We start from the raw sequence: 17,057 nt of genomic DNA on the forward strand, positions 1-17,057 counted from the left end.
TAACAACATGCAATTCAACAGAGGCAGAAGCAGCTACAGTGAGTGGCAGAAGCACCCATCTGGCCTCCCAGCACCAGTGTCTGCACTGTGCTCACCTCCCCACCACCTCACTCCTCTACCTCCCAGTAAGCTGCAGAGGTGCTGGTGCTGGGAGGCCAGGTGCACACTGCTGGCCCTTCACACCAACCACTCCTGAACCAGAGACAAATATAAACTTATGCATTCATGTAAATCACAAGCTCACTGCAAGTCACAGTGTGGTGCAGCTGCTCTCTTTGTGGAGCCCTGTTGGATGATATTTATTGAAACAAAAGAATTTTAAAAAAAATACACAAAAAAGACAAAATTACAAAAAAGGAAAAAAAATAGAAACATAAAAAGAAAAAGAAAAAATAAAACCATCCTTTTCAAATTCTCCAAATTCCATTACCTTCTTTCCCTGACCTCCTCCCCCTCCCATCTCTTATATCTTGATTAATAGTTGTCACAGCAAATCCTTTCCATAGTTCATAATATTTTGTCATTATGTTATCTTACTCTATTCTTCATTTTATCTTATAAAAATGACCTTAAAGCTTAAAACTTAAATCTTTTTTATCAATTTCTCAAAACCATTACCCTTTTACCAAATTCTTTAAATATTTTAACCAGAGCCAAGTAATTTCATTTCAACATTTTCCCAACATTCATAAAACTTTTCTGGTAATAGTAGTACTAAAAAAAAGTTCAATCCAATCTTCTTCCAGTGTCCTCTCCCCCCGGTCCCAGGGTTGTCAGTCTTCCCCCCCCCCCATTAGTCTGGCACATTAACCTGGTGCCCTTATATCCGAGGCCTTCAAATCTCTTCCATGTCCCTGTTGCAGCTCTTCTTCATATTTTCCTTTCAGTCGCGGGAACTCCAGCCTTGTAGTATTTTTGACCCTTTTCGACAAATCAGCCCCTTTCACATAATCCAGACTAAGCTCCATGTGATGTTTTAAAACATGTTTCAGATTCCCTCCAAAATTGGAAGTCCCAACAGCTCCAAATCTCTGACGGCCCATTTCCAGACTCGGAAAGCCCAAACATCCCAACATAGGGGGTTCAATCCAACCCCCCATTTCTAATTCAATCCAAACTTTATCTTTCCAAGTCTGGTTTTTCCCAAGTTCATTTATCAAGTCCAAAGGCTCATTTGCCTGCTGGGCCGAGAGTCCCTCCATCCCTGGCGTCCCAGATTCAACAAGATCCTCTTCTTTTCGTTGTTCTGTCATGGCACACTCCTGTTTTAGTTCCTGAATGGGCTCCTTATGATTTTCCACTGCCTGATCAAAGGCACTGGCAGCTTTTGTCATAAAGTCCATCTTCTGACTTAATTGATCCAATAGGGCACTTATGTTACAGAAAGCACCCAACAGTGCTTCTGAAGACATTGTCTTACAAGGTCACAGAACTCTTTCCCACGGTTGGAATCAGTAAACAGTTGCAAGTTCCCAGGTTACAATTTCATAGCTCCCCTCTAGGGGGAGAAACTTCTGATTGTTCTTTCCCTCGAAAACACTAGGAACAAAGTTTCTTCTTTAAGATATTCTGTCCATATATATATATATATATATATATATTTAAAGTGAAAGGAAACAATGGAGTCACAATGTTTCCCTCTCTTTGTGGAGCCCTGTTGGGTTCTTGTCCACATTTGGCTGGGTGGACAAGAAGTTGTGCAGGCCTGCCATAGGCCAAAGATAGGAGGAGATCCCTCTGAGCCTAGTCCCTGCAAATCCCCAGAAAGCACAATTTGCATATTAATCGGCATCCATGTTTGGAAAGGCACTGAAGGCTACAGTGAAGTCTGAGCGGTGCATGGGGCCTTGGCTTCTTCCTGCTTTTGAATACAAGCTGCTGTTGCAGGCACCCACATGACTTAGCTGCCTGAAAGCTTCTTTCAACCTTTTTATGCCTAATCTTTTTATTCCTTGTCATCCTTTGGCTTCAGGCAAATGATTCATCTCCTGTCCTCTTCAGAGACTGCAAATATTTTTCCTCCTTTCTTCTGCATTGTTAACCTTAAAGCACTTATCATAATGTCCCTTCCCTGCTTATTGCTCTGTATGTTTTATTTCCTATGAATTAATCGTGATAGTTAAATATAAAAAATCTCTCACACAAACATATGTATGTTGCAGATCACCTTAGATTTGTATCAACATCCCTTCTTGTGCCAGCTGTGGTTTTTAAATCTGTTATAATTAATTTCCCCATATTTGTGGAAGTTACCTCAGATTGGGGAGAAATACAGTGTCTCCTCATAGATGTATATTCACTTAAGTTAATTGCCTTCTCAAGAATTGGAAACACGATGTCATCTTCCCAAATGTCCCCATTCCCAGTTTTAATAAAATCAAGAATCATCTTCCAAATTCATATCTGGTGAAGTTAAAAAACTCCATAAAGATGATGAAGAATAATAAACTTTTGACATTTTGCAGACGCTATTTACCCACTTCTAGAATGCAATATTCTGGGGGTTATGTACAGTGGTACCTCCAGTTGCGGGTGGGATCCGTTCTGGAGCTCCAGTCGGATCCCGAGGTTTCCGCAACTAGAGGGACCTTTTCTGTGCATGCGCATATGGTGAAACCTGGAAAAATACTTACTCTGTGGTCTTAAGCCATTCATGCATTAATTAGAGTTAAACATGTTGGTTATATGAAGAGGGATATCCCACCCAAAATATGTGTGGGCTTAAAGTGGGGTGCAGGTATTTCGCGGAACTTGGCGCCTGTGTATAGGCATGCCTTTGGTTGGTAAGGCTTATTAAATATCAAAAGAAAAGAAAAGAAAACCTTCAGTGTTATTGGCAAAGTCTGGTGGAAAGCTCTTCCAATAAGGATTCAGCAGGCATCTTCAGTAGTAATTCTTAAATAGTTGCTGAAAACCTTTCTACACTACCAGGCACGCAACTGAAGAACAAAAAGAAATTTGTTACAGTTAGCTAGTGATCTGTGATTTTGTTTTTATGCGGTTTTTATTGTTTATATATTTGTTGTGCACCACTCTGATTTTTAAAAATGATATTGCAGTATGTGTATATTTAGAAATCAATCAATAAGAAATACTCTCTCTGTTTTGTTTTAGAAAAGTTTTGTATTGCTTCAGCATGTCTATGTCCAAGCAATTAGTGGTGTTGTTTGCATAACTATAGAGTTGAACTGATATGCTTGGTGAATGGTTACCATAATTTGGGAGACAGAACAAATAGGAAATTGTGACAATGGATGCTACTTGAATGTTGTGAGCTAGACAAAATAGCGGGGCGGGTGTTTCTGTTTTTAAAAAAATCTAAACAGTTTTTATTGTATGGCTCTGAATAAATAATTTTAACTCACTAATGAGTGTAGCTGCTCAGTAAAAAAAAGGTTTGCCTGTCTGCATAAATGTATGTAAGTACATTCTCTTGGGAGAATCATGGGGGGCGTTTCAGGAGAGCACTAGAGAGGTGTGAAATCCCACAAGGGGGACTCCATTTCAAATGGGATTCACTCAGTATATCAGATTTCTGCAGAAATCTACTTGGCCAGTTCACATTTTGACAAGTTGTGCTACTTTCCCTTAATAATTCATTTATCATTCACTTGAATTCAAGGCCCCAGATGCTTCACATATGCATTTTAATCCTGAAACTGAAATATTTAACTTCCCATGGAAGAACTGTTGTGGGATTTGCTTGAGACTGCAGATTTCATGGGAGCAAATTCATGGGGGCAAAATCTCATGGGAGCAATTTCATGGGAGCAGTACAGATTTTGAAACTATATTTTATTTCAGAACACTATTGTGCTTTCTTTTAAAAGAAAATATTGATTTGAGGAAAACTAAAAGGGAAACATAGCCTGATTTCTTAACTTTATTTGATAGTAACCTTAATTTTCAGCAGTTGTATTTATCAAAGTTGAAAATGTAATTCTGCTTTTTTTTCTCTGCAGAATTATTCCATATTAGACCATTACTCCTTATTAGACAATGCCCACTTTTCAATGCAACATCGCAGTGGTTTTCAACCAGTGTGCCTTGAATGATGGCCAGGGGTGCTGCGGCAACACTGGTCTCTTTTCTTCCCTCCCTCCTCTGATACCTTCTCACATCTCTGCCTCCTCAAGGCCTGTGTGGATGTTTGTTGCAGCAGCCTTGGCTGCATGTTCCCCAGATGAATGGGGGCATCCTCTTCCCAGGCCCCTGCTGGGCGGCATGAAGGAGCACCTCTCTTTAGCGTGGGGCTCAGAGACCAGGAGTGGTGGTGGCAGCTGCCCAGAGGACTGCTAAGAAGAGGAGGCTGAGGGAACGCTCCACAAGGGAGGGTGTTTGAAAGGGGGTGAGCGGCTGCTGGCTCTGCAAGCAATGGGTGACATAACTGGGCTCCTTCGGAGGGAGTGGAAAATATTCCGAAATTGGTGGTGGGATTCAGTAGAATATTAACAGTGATGATTTTACAGTGGTTCCTCTGGTTACATACGCTTCAGGTTACATACGCTTCAGGTTACAGACTCCGCTAACCCAGAAATAGTACCTCGGGTTAAGAACTTTGCTTCAGGATGAGAACAGAAATCACATGGCGGTGGCAGCGGGAAGCCCCATTAGCTAAAGTGGTGCTTCAGGTTAAGAACAGTTTCAAGTTAAGAACGGACCTCCGGAACGAATTAAGTACTTAACCCGAGGTACCACTGTATTAAGGTTTTGTATCTGTGTTCTAAAGACCTGGGATTGTATGGCACATACTTACTTTGAAATATTATGGAGATAAAAGGTGGAATAACACAAGTTGCTGTTAGTAGTGGAAACAATGTATGTCTTGTTCCATACATATAAATATTTCATTTATATAGCATGTGGCAGTTAGTTTTTTTATATAGCATCATAGCATCTGAGGGTGTGTGTTTTTCAGCAGCCCTTGTTAAAATCTATTCTGATAAACTAAAATAAGCAACGGAATCCTTTTTATGGACACCACTAGCAAGGGAGAAGGAAATGTACCTTCAAGAACTACCTAATTCACTCAGGGACTCTCCATCAAAACTCATTTCTTTATTATGTCATCATGAAAGGCCTGAGTAGCTATGAGAATAATTTGATTTAGTGATTAGGCCAAGGCAAGGCTATCTGTTTGCTAACAATGAGGGAGAAGTGGAGAATTAGCTAGAAAATATATATTTCTAAACTGAAGATATAAAAACAAGTAAGTGTCACATATTGAACTTTCATATTAGGTTGAGCATCTCATTATCTAAATATGCAGAATTATCCATTGCCAACACTTGTATTGGATTAGTAGTGTTAATGGAAGGACTCTTACACCATCATTTCCTAAAAGCTACTTGATTGTAGATAATCCTTGGGAATGCAGACGTCTCTACAATCCTAATAATGAGATTTGGACTAATAACTTCTATGACACTGGGAGACAAGAGAGAAATATGAGGAGCAAGTGGTAAAAATATATACTATCCCATTTGCCTTTGCTGTCCTTCATGTAACATACCAACCAACCAGCCTTTAAGAAAATTCCCTTTGAAGGTACCACTCATTCAGTGCCTTTGCTCATGATAATGGAGAGGAAGCTGGTAGCAGCGATAGGACTATTGCTGGCTGGGAGCTGAACACCAGCATCCTCCCCCCAGCTCTTCACCTGGAGAATAGCAGCCTCTTGAAGAGCCAGGAGGTTTAAGTCAGCAAGACCCACCCATGGGAAGAAACTAAGAACATAAGAGAACTCCCTTGTTCTCTTAGAATGGCAATGGCCCCCACTTGAGAGGTGCCTGAAGTGAGTTCTGGTGAGTTCCAGCTGAAAAAAGCCCTGGTTGTATATACATTTAATAAATAAGGACAAGAATGAGAATTCAGAGTAAGTCCCACTAAATTCTGTAAGGTCAAAACACTTTGTAAGAACATTTTATTTTTGTTCTCTTCCGTTTCTTTTTTAGATGTCTGGGTGGCTCACTAGTTTATTGCAAACTATTCAATTCACTTTGTTTTTTTGTTTTAAAGCGTAAAACACGTCTGGAGTAGCAAAACATGAGTCCACCATCATCTGGAGGGAAGCTTCTTTTTATTAAGAAGCAGCATTGATATGTAATCTTTCCAATCAAAAGGAAATTGCTCAAGATGGCATATAGAATAAAAATCATACTAAAGGAAGTCATAATGCCGTCTAAAGACAGTAAAAACACCATAAAAACAAATCAGTGTACACTGGTATATAGAGACCACAAAAGTCGGATCTGAAAGCTGGTAGTGAGTGATCCCTAGCTGCTTGTTCTTTGTGTTGCTAGAAAATCCAATTTTAGATTGTTCACTATAAAGCTGTCAGTGGTAAAGTCTTTAAAATATAATGGAAGCATTTTTCTATTTAGTTCCCTTACAAAGTCAGATTAAGGTCTATCTAATACAGTGGTACCTCGGGTTACATACGTTTCAGGTTACATACGCTTCAGGTTACATACGAAAGTCTTTGCTCCCCCCTGCCTGCCTTCAAAAGCCGTCCGCGATAGCGGGAAGCGCTTCCCTGCTATGCCGGACTGCTTTTAAAATGCTGGCGGTGGGGAACAAAGCCTTTCGGCCCCCGCCGGCCTTCCTGGACCTCTTCTGAAGGCCGGAGGGGGGGGAAAGGCTTTGCTCCCCACCACCAGCATTTAAAAGAGGTCCCCAGAGATTTCCCTATGGGCTTTCGTCTTGCGAAGCAAGCCCATAGGGAAATTCGTCTTGCGAAGCGCCTCCAAAACAGAAAACCCTTTCGTCTTGCGGGTTTTCCGTCTTGCGAGGCATTCGTCTTGCGGGGTACCACTGTACTGTGTTCTTCTGCCATCAGGAGAAGGTTTTCGAAGGTGGTCAAGGGCCTAGTCCAGGGGTCTGCAACCCGCGGCTCCGGAGCCGCATGTGGCTCTTTTACACCTTTGCCGCGGCTCCAGGGCGGATACTAGCGAGGGGAGGAGGCGCATTGTGCGCCCCGACACTCCCCACTGTGGCGGGCGCTGTACTGGCTGTGACATCGCATGGGGATGGTGCGTGCGTTAGTCACCTTCCCACCCGCCCGCCCGCTACATTGTAAGTGGCATGTACACTGGTCACTGCATTGAAAGGGGGCATGTACGCTGGTCACTGTTTTGAAGGGGAGTGAAGAATACACACACACAAAAAGGTAACTTGTTAATTTAACATTTATTTCTATGAGGAGGAGGAATTCTGAGGGGTCAAACAAAGAAATAATAAAAAGTTAGAAAAAAGTTATTTTTATAATGACGAGTTTTGCGGCTCCCAGTTTTTTTTTCCTTCGGAAACGGGTCCAAGTGGCTCTTTTTGTCTTAAAGGTTGCAGACCCCTGGCCTAGTGGCTGCTGATCTTGCTGTTGGATTGTTTAAAAAGGTATGTAGTTGATGATGTGTTTGCCGAGGTATTTGGGTGTCTTGTATTTATTGTGTTGGTATAGGTTTGTTGTTATAGAAATCTTTTAGACAGTGTAGGCCTTTGGGTTGCTAGGTTTTTATCTGGAGGTTTTTCTTTTGCATGTTGGAATAGTGGGTGATAGGCGGGGGGGGGGTAAATGGGGATGGGGATAGTTTGCCTGCTTTTCCCTTGCGTGAACCTGTTCAGTGTTGTGGGGCTGAGCGCAGGTATTGTATCCTAATTAGGTAGAAAACCTCTCACAAGCTAAGTTACTGCAGAATAACTCGGCTGCAGTAAAACAAGATTTTACACTGGGAGCAGCCAGAGTCACCATTAGAAGTCATAGAGAGCAGTAGAAGAAGAATGAGGCTTTCCCTTCAGACTCTGGGAATGATGGAAGATGCCCGTCTTCCTATGTTTCTCCCAGTAGCAGCCTTCAACCTGCTTCGTTTATTCTCTCTCTCTCTCTCTCTCTCATCTACCACCAAATAATAACCTCTGCTTTGTAATGATAGTGTATTTTCAGTCACAATGTTTCAGTGGTGATACTTCGAAGATAGTATTTAAAGGGATATTCAAATAATTGGTGTTCAACATTATTCCCCTCTTAATACAGCTAAACTTTTCCCCAAACTGTTGTTTTTTAAAAAAATTGATAAATGCTCAAAAGTAATATTTATTCCTAATGAAGCTGTTTTTTTACAAAAAGAGAGAGAACACTTTTTTTGTTGTTAATTTGGTCCCAAATGAAGGACTTTTGTGTACTCCTTATGTGTACAAAAGCTCATGTTAGCAGTCGTGAGAAAGTAAGAGCCTAAGAAGTTTAAGTGCATCAGTCGTGTGGAGTCCCATGTTTGGTGCAAGCAGGTTGTATTTGTAATAGCTGCAAAAGCAATTCCTTCATTTATTGGAAGATATTTTGACAGCTGTAAAGTAATAGAATAAGTGTTCATGACCTCCTTGTCCTGCGAATATGTCACATTAGCACAGCTGGATGCCTTAATAACAATACTGGCTTCCGTTGGCTTACCTTCTCTGACACCACAATGGAACTGGGCAGCCTAGAACTGAATAAGTGAATGTTAAGAGGGCACATGAGAATATGAATTCAAAGGTCCAAAAGCAGCTTTGATTGAACTAAGCCATGTAACTATGGCATGCGTGCCAAGGGCTTGATTCTTGTGGCACTTTTAGTCCAATTCCACAATGGTTTACTGAGTGCTTTTTTCTGGGGGTCCCCAGGGGTACGAATACCCCTAAACATTTTGTGAATCTAGGTTTGGCCTCATTGAGGGGCAGTATTTCAATATGAGTACGAAAATAAGAGTACCCCTAAACATTTTATTTTTTAAGAAAAAAAGCACTGGGTTTACTTGACCTTGCTGCTGGCTCTGCTCCTAGCGCTGCCCACTCATTACAGGAGAGTCCCTCTCTTCCTTCGTGAAATCTTTGCACCTCAGCTAGGATTTGCGGGGGCCTTTGTGTTGTCACTCTGTGTTGCCCCTTCCTCTCCCATCTACATGCTTTTAGCTAGGGCTTTCCCCCCTCTCAGGTGGAGCTCAGCTGCAGCCCCTCTCAGGTGGCACCATTGCCATTCTAAGAGAACAAGGGAGAAGTTCTTGGTGAACACTGGGCCCTCTTTTTCTAGAAAAATAGCCTTGCTTTAGCAGGGCTGCAGAGGAACCAAGCAAGCCGCAGTCTCCCCTCCGCAAACTCCAAAGAGGTCTTCTGAAGGGAAGGCATTAATTCAAAAATCCTTCGTTTTGGCAGATTCCAGAAGAGAGAGTATCAACCTGGCCTCAAAGAACACTGGGCAACAGTTATTTCTTAACATAGGGATACATGCACTATTCCATAATTTCAATTTTTTGAGTGGTACAACAAACACAACAAACAGCTCTTGCTTTTGGGATTTTGTGGCTAATTTGTTTACACACACACACACACACACACACACACACACACACAGACACTTCATGTTTGTTTAGCAGTATCCAATCTTCAGACTGAATGTTGAAAAAAAGAATAAAGAATCCAAACTGATGACATAAATATGTGACACTGCATTAATCAGTGGCCTAAGTTTGCAGTTTTTCATGATGGGCAGAATTACATGTTTTTATTATTATTTTATTTATGATTTTCAGTTTTATACATTTCAATAATTTTACAGTCATTTTAACATTTCAAAACTCGACTTCCTTCCCCCTCTTTCTGCAGTTTATTTTTTATATTTTCTGCATATTCCAAATTAACTTAATTTACTCATTTATTCATTTAATTTAAATATATACTCTTATGAAACTGCAGGTTGTTACAATAATCCTATTGCCCATTGTATCATTGAGGATATTACTCGCTCATTCTTTTCTCCCATTCCAATAATATCTTAAACATTTTAGACAGCACTTTTACATTACATTCTGACAGCGCTCTCTCCAGTTGCAATATTTGTTCCCCAAACCCTTGTATCCTATCTTTCTTAAATGCTTTGTTCAAATGATGATATTGTATCCATGTTGTTAATTTACCTGATAATTCCTTAAATTATTTTAATTGATACTCTCCTCCTTCTTGTTTGAATAAATTTCTATAAGTTGTCCACTTTTCTATCATATTCTTTTTCTTTACTGCTACAGCTTCCACTGGTGAGAGTCAAAGTGGTGTTTTTGCCTCTAATAGATTTTTGTATTTATCCCATACCCTATACAATTTTTTCCTAATTATAAGATGTGTAAATCCTTTATGTACTTTCACCTTTTCATACCATAAATAAGCTTGCCAACTGAAAATATTATCATGGCCTTCTAAGTCTAAAATATGTGGATTCTCCAATGTCATCCATTCCTTCAAGCAACAAAGACATGATGCTTCATAATATAACCTCATATCCGGCAGGGACAAACCTACTCTCTATTTTGCATCTATCAATATTTTATATTTTATTCTTGATTTTCCCCCTCGCCAAATATATTTAGAAATATCTTTTTGCCATGTGTTGAAACAATCTGTTTTTTAGTCAACACTCTGCCTAATAGTGAAAGATTCATTCTGTTCCAAATTTGCAAATTTCTTTTAATATCTTCCCAGTTTTCTACATAATTGTCATTATACAGATTTATATTATCTGCTGTTACGTATACACCTAAATACTTCACCTTCCTTCAATCTTTAATCCAGACACATCTTGTAATTTATTTTTATTCTCATCATACTTTTAACCAAGAGTTTGGTTTTATCTTTATTAATCTTAAAAGCTGCTACTTCACCAGCTTTTTTAATCTCTTGTAGCACTTATCACCAATATCACCACGTCGTGTGCAAATGCTTTTAATTTATATTGTCTCTGTCCCACTCTTACATCTTTACTGTCTTGATTACATCTTATTCTTTGCACCAATACTTCTGAAACTATTATGAACATCAAAGGTGACCACGGGCAGCCTGGTCTTGTTCCTTTAGTTATTTTACAGAATTATGGTACATGTTTAGTGTATTGTTACAGCGTCAACATATGGCAATGGCTCACTTGATTCAGAGAGGTTTTTATTCTTTACGTGCCTGCTAATTAGGAGATGATGTCTGATGTACTAATTAATCCACTACAAGGAGGCAGCTGTGGGCCCCAGCTGTCTTTGTTTCCAATAGGCTTCCTGATCTGGGGTGGAGCGAGGATGGGAGTTAGAGGAAAGCAGCAGAGCTGCTTCTGACAAATTGATTTAACTAGAGCACAGAGCCTTGGGGGAATTCTGTGCTGCCCTGTCACTGCACATGACTGCAGCCTTTGTAGGCTCCAAGCTGTTGAGCGGTGAATTTCCCACCGATGCTTTCTCCCTCCATTGCTTTGCTGAAATTCCCCCTGAATGCCCTCCCAGGCATTTGGTATTCGCTTTAAAAATACTTCCCTCTGCATTGAAATACATCTGAAGTAATTCAGGCAGTTAACGCCCATCCAAATCGAACTTTCATATACAAAGTCAATGTGTCTTTAAACAGGTGCATGGTAACAGCGCACCTTCTGGTATTTTGAGCTACATGTGATTATTCCTCACGAGTGGCCAGCCTACTGTTCTGCTCACTGAGTGACCCAATTGCATGGGCTCATGTAGTAGGCACATATATGTCAAAAGCACACAACCCTTGGCTTAAGAACGGGTGGGTGTTAGATAGCGTTGCTAAAGTTATTATGGGCTTTGTTAACACCCCATAATAAATTATCTTAAAATGCAGTTATGTTTTTTACCAATTAATCTTGAGATTTGCACCAGGTTACAGGTCAAAATCAGTAAACCATTGAGCTCCCTGAGTTCAGGGATGATAATAATAATAATAATAATAATAATAATAATAATAATAATAATATTATTATTTATTTATATCCCGCCCTCTCCAGCCAAAGCTGGGCTCAGAGTGGCTAACAACAGTAAAAATAGCACAGTTTACATAAAATCACAGTCAACTGAATGTCAGAGGATACCAGTTCTTAATAGGTCTCTGACTAAGCACCGAATAATCAGTGCAGAAGTACAGTCCTCAGAGTCTGCACCCACAAACAAGGTAGGTGCTTTGACTGTGGAGGTGGACAGCCAAATAAGCCCCCTTTCCATGTTGTCCCGGAGATATTCCGAGAAGGCCTTGAGCTCCAGGGTCGAAAGGGAATTGACACATCCAAAGGGAATGTTTTCTGCAAACTGATGTTTAATGGGGCAACCACAGGAGACAACTTCTTGGCCCCCTTTTTCTATTAAAAATCCCCAGCAAGGTCTTCATACTTGTCAAGTAATGTCACAGTGGCAAGGAGGTGGCAGTGTTCAGTGGATATGTGTCTCCATTGTGACCTTGGCCTGGATATTTGTTTCCATGGTAGCAGGTGGTTGACACTGCAGGCAGGAGGCTGGGCAGGTTGACATTGAGGGGCAGATCGCCAGCTAAATCCCAGAACAAGTGGAAAGTGCCGAAGCAGGTCAAATGTCAACTTTTCTAGGAGCCCTGGGGTGCTAACAACAAAAGGCTTCTGGTTCAGAAGACGGAAGAGAGTCACTGAAACTGGGGGGTGTCCTGTAACAGGTACCCCCCCCTCAGCCTAACCTGTTTTACTCATTGGTTTAAGGATAAGTTTCTTTGTGGAAGGTTGGGAAACAAAATGTGACACATAGGTAGAGATATTAAATAAATAAATGGTGCAGAAAACCATTGATTCTAGCTTCTGTCCTCAAATTGCTCCATCAACACAAATCTTGGTGGATTTGAGCAGCGCAGGCAAAGGACAACAGTCAACTGTGAATACATTTGTTTTCCCTTTGGAGTCATTTGATCCTTCTGAGAGTCTCTATCCCTTTCATTTCATTTGGCACTGTAGCAGTTCACTTAGGATGGGGTGGGCAGTATAACTAATTTAAATATCTAGATTTAAATATATCCTAAAATACTTTATGAATCAGTATCTATCACCATTATTGAGTGAGCAGTAGGAAGATTGTTAGGAACCTTTACTTCAGTGAGGACATCTAATTGGGGTATTGAGACAGGCAGTGGATGTAGCCTACCTTGATTTCAGCAAGGCATTTGACAAGGTGCCCCATGATATTCTTGTAAAGAAGCTGGTAAAATGCGGTCTTGACTCTGCTACCACTCAGTGGATTTGTAACTGGCTGACTGACCGAACCCAAAGGGTGCTCATCAATGGTTCCTCTTCATCCTGGAGAAGAGTGACTAGTGGGGTGCCACAGGGTTCTGTCTTGGGCCCGGTCTTATTCAACATCTTTATCAACGACTTGGATGATGGACTCAAGGGCATCCTGATCAAATTTGCAGATGACACCAAACTGGGAGGGGTGGCTAACACCCCAGAGGACAGGATCACACTTCAAAACGACCTTGACAGATTAGAGAACTGGGCAAAAACAAACAAAATGAATTTTAACAGGGAGAAATGTAAAGTATTGCACTTGGGCAAAAAAAATGAAAGGCACAAATACAAGATGGGTGACACCTGGCTTGAGAGCAGTACATGTGAAAAGGATCTAGGAGTCTTGGTTGACCACAAACTTGACATGAGCCAACAGTGTGACGCGGCAGCTAAAAAAGCCAATGCAATTCTGGGCTGCATCAATAGGAGTATAGCATCTAGATCAAGGGAAGTAATAGTGCCACTGTATTCTGCTCTGGTCAGACCACACCTGGAGTACTGTGTCCAGTTCTGGGCACCACAATTCAAGAAGGACACTGACAAACTGGAACGTGTCCAGAGGAGGGCAACCAAAATGGTCAAAGGCCTGGAAACGATGCCTTATGAGGAACGGCTAAGGGAGCTGGGCATGTTTAGCCTGGAGAAGAGGAGGTTAAGGGGTGATATGATAGCCATGTTCAAATATATAAAAGGATGTCAGATAGAGGAGGGAGAAAGGTTGTTTTCTGCTGCTCCAGAGAAGCGGACACGGAGCAATGGATCCAAACTACAAGAAAGAAGATTCCACCTAAACATTAGGAAGAACTTCCTGACAGTAAGAGCTGTTCGACAGTGGAATTTGCTGCCAAGGAGTGTGGTGGAGTCTCCTACTTTGGAGGTCTTTAAGCAGAGGCTTGACAACCATATGTCAGGAGTGCTCTGATGGTGTTTCCTGCTTGGCAGGGGGTTGGACTCGATGGCCCTTGTGGTCTCTTCCAACTCTATGATTCTATGATTCTATGATTCTATGAACTACTGGCCTCTTAACCATCCGTCCCTCAATCTGGGTTCAGATAAAATTCCCACCTGCCAGATCTCACAGGCTGACTAAGCTGTGGAGTGGTTATCTGCTGCCACAAAAAGTAAAAATAAAAACAGAGTCTTGAGTCTCTAACAAATTTAATTATTGTCTAACCTTTTGTGAACTAGCGCCTGCTGTGTCACATGTGATCTTCAGTTGTCTTTTACTAAGTGTAAGTGTTGTGTGTGTATAAAGGCTGGAGTTAAATGGCAATGGAATACAAAGTACTGTCTGTGACAATTCAATTATAGTTTAAATATATGCAAAACTTGCCCGTCACAGCAACAGTGATTGGTAATAGGAGAATCTTGTTAGCTTCGCTGAGTGAATTGACACCTGTAATTGGACAGGTGGGAAACAAGTTGACTAAAGTGAGTAATTAGGTAGACAAAGAATGTGAAATTGTAGCCATAACAATTATTTTTAGCGTAATACCTTCCCTAGATGTTATAATATGCAGGTAGATAAACTTGATAGATTTTGGCGTTACAAGAGATCCATAGCCAGGAGTGGTTAATTCTGAGATAAGAAATCAAATTTCAACTCCATCTCTGTCAGAAAGAAGTGCAGTGTGGAAATCAGTTTGTGCAGCCTTCTATAACTCCAGGGCACCATATGATCCAGGAAGGTAGAACAGAGGCCAGGGTATGTTCAGGCTTGTCCTAGGCAGGACAACACATACCATGAGGATGGTATGCCAGCAGCTGGGGATATCAGGAAGCGGCTGCTAGGAGCAAACGGTCCTTACAAGCCTAGCATACATGTTAGGGAGGCAGCTCCAGGCAGGACAGCCACATAAAGTCTCTGTGACAGGCCAATAAGATGCTGAAAAAAGATAGATCACTAGCAAAGGCCATAGTTGGTTATACCATGCATTGAAAAGCCATCTTGTTGTCATCTGACTTTACTCTGAAACTAAGGATGGAGGAGGGTTTTGTTTGCACCATATTTTTGAGTGCGCTTCCCTGATTCACCCCTCCTGGACCAGTTCCTGGATTAGAGCACACATGTGCAGAGTAGTTTTCAGAACTGTGGACCTTGCTGAGCACCATCTGAATGCTTGCAACTTACAGAGGGGTCTGGGGGAAGTGTTTTGCTTTCCCCTTTTCCCATTTTCAAGCTGCTTGGAGCAGCTAGTGTGTGTAGTGTGATAGCAAGCCGTTTTTGTGCTGTGCACAAATGCTCCAGGAAGTAGGAATATGCCGTTATAGGCAGTCCTTCCCTGAGGAATTGTATGGGGAACAATATGGATTCCCCCATCAGTACTCAGAGGCAGCCATCTCCCTCCCCAGGCAATTGTCTCCCCACCCTGCCAATATTTTTACCAAAAGGCGATACGTGTAGTGACATGCCATTTCCTCTAAGGGATTTTCAACCCACACTGCACTTTCTAGCTGATCCCGGAAATCCTTACAAAAGTTTTTTTTAATGTATTATTTTTTATATTAAAAACCAGTTGACCATATGGATTTTAAAAAGCTTTTCCCATTAAAATCTGCACAGAAACAGGACACAATAGGCTTTAATGGTGAACAAGTGAGAAACAGGAATGAATCAAGGCTGCATTCAGACACAATTTTTTTTGTTTTTCTTTCGCTGCTTATAATGCTTCTGTTCAATTCCTAATATTCCTTTTACACTATAGTAGCTGTTGTGCTATAGAATTGTGGCCTTTTGACCAATGTCATGCTAAATTTTAAATGGTTGGAAAGAAGTGTATGCTGGGATATCTCCCTAAATTGTATCACATGAGTGGCAGTGGTATGATAATGAAAAGCGTAGGAAAATGACAACACAAAACTCCTCCAATTTTGAGCTTGCAATGGGGTTGCAAATGGATTTTTAATGGAAGTAATTAAAACTAAAACTAGAAAATGAATACTATGCTCCTGCTAGATTCTACTAGATCCCCAGAAGTGACTTTTATGTTGTGTGAAAGATCACATAAAGCATGAAATTTAACAGGTAAGGAAACATCAGGAAGACAGAATGAAGTGCCGTCCAAATGCAGCCTAAGTCCATTCTATTACCCTATCTGATTAATTTAGCTTCTTGATGGTATTAAATCATACAAGGTGCTCACAGTATGTCTAAACAGCACTTAACCACTTCCTGCTGTCAACTACAGAATATGTTGGTGAGGTACTTAATGAAAATGAGTGAAATGTTCATTATATGGCATCTCCACCAAGCCCATGAACATAATGTTATGGTTGCCCCCCCCCACTGAAAACATATTTCCTAGACTTTTTTTACAATTCATTTGCATTACAAATAGGCTGTTGCTCCATGCTGTAGTTTTGCTGACTGTTTATCCACAATAAACATGCAGAGAACAAGGAAGACAGTACTCCTCTGATAGCAGAGAATTCTTACACTTTCATGCCAAAAGACATTGGGTGTAAGAATGTGATCACCACAGGCACTGGGTTGTTCCCAAAAATCATCGCACATGTCTCCAAAACTTAGGTTGCCTTCAAAAATGTTGCACTCATCTCAGTTAGTTTTCCGAAGACAGTTTGTTTCGGATTCTGACTCTAAGATGTTAACCTTTGTTTATGCAGGAAATCACAGGACACAGTGGATACATGCTCTTCTAGGTTTTCCACACTTGTTACATTTGGCTACACACTCACAAGCCCTGCAGTGTTTCCCGTGGACTTAGCTGATTGTCTGAAGTTTAAAATAAGCATCCTTGCCTGAGGTGATATGTACAAAGGCATTCACATCGCTCAACAGTTGCTTACTAATTGTGCAGTGTGAAATGTTAACAAGAAAAGGTCAGTTCAGTTCTAATGATGGTGCAAATCAAGTGATGCTTTTATGACCACAGAGAACAGGCCAGCTTTTATATGCAAGCTACAATGATTTCTTGTTTTCCTGTGATCAAGTTAT

At 40.9% G+C, this 17,057-nt stretch overlaps 1 protein-coding gene across 19 annotated transcripts in view; it reads left to right on the top strand.

The window, feature by feature from the left end:
* The window catches only part of LOC308572470 (poly(rC)-binding protein 3-like), a 191,057-nt gene that overhangs the window by 113,035 nt on the left and 60,965 nt on the right, over positions 1–17,057 (top strand). Inside the window, exon 1 of one of the 19 annotated variants that reach the window (XM_081168585.1) lies at positions 12,459–12,480. The exons of the other annotated variants lie outside the window; for them this stretch is intronic. The gene's annotated coding sequence lies outside the window, so the exon portion shown is untranslated. Of the gene's footprint in view, positions 1–12,458; positions 12,481–17,057 lie in introns of those variants that run through there. 19 annotated transcript variants of the gene reach the window in all.

This window comes from Podarcis bocagei (assembly GCF_964188305.1).
Source record: "Podarcis bocagei genome assembly, chromosome: 13".
Classification (NCBI taxonomy): domain Eukaryota; kingdom Metazoa; phylum Chordata; class Lepidosauria; order Squamata; family Lacertidae; genus Podarcis; species Podarcis bocagei.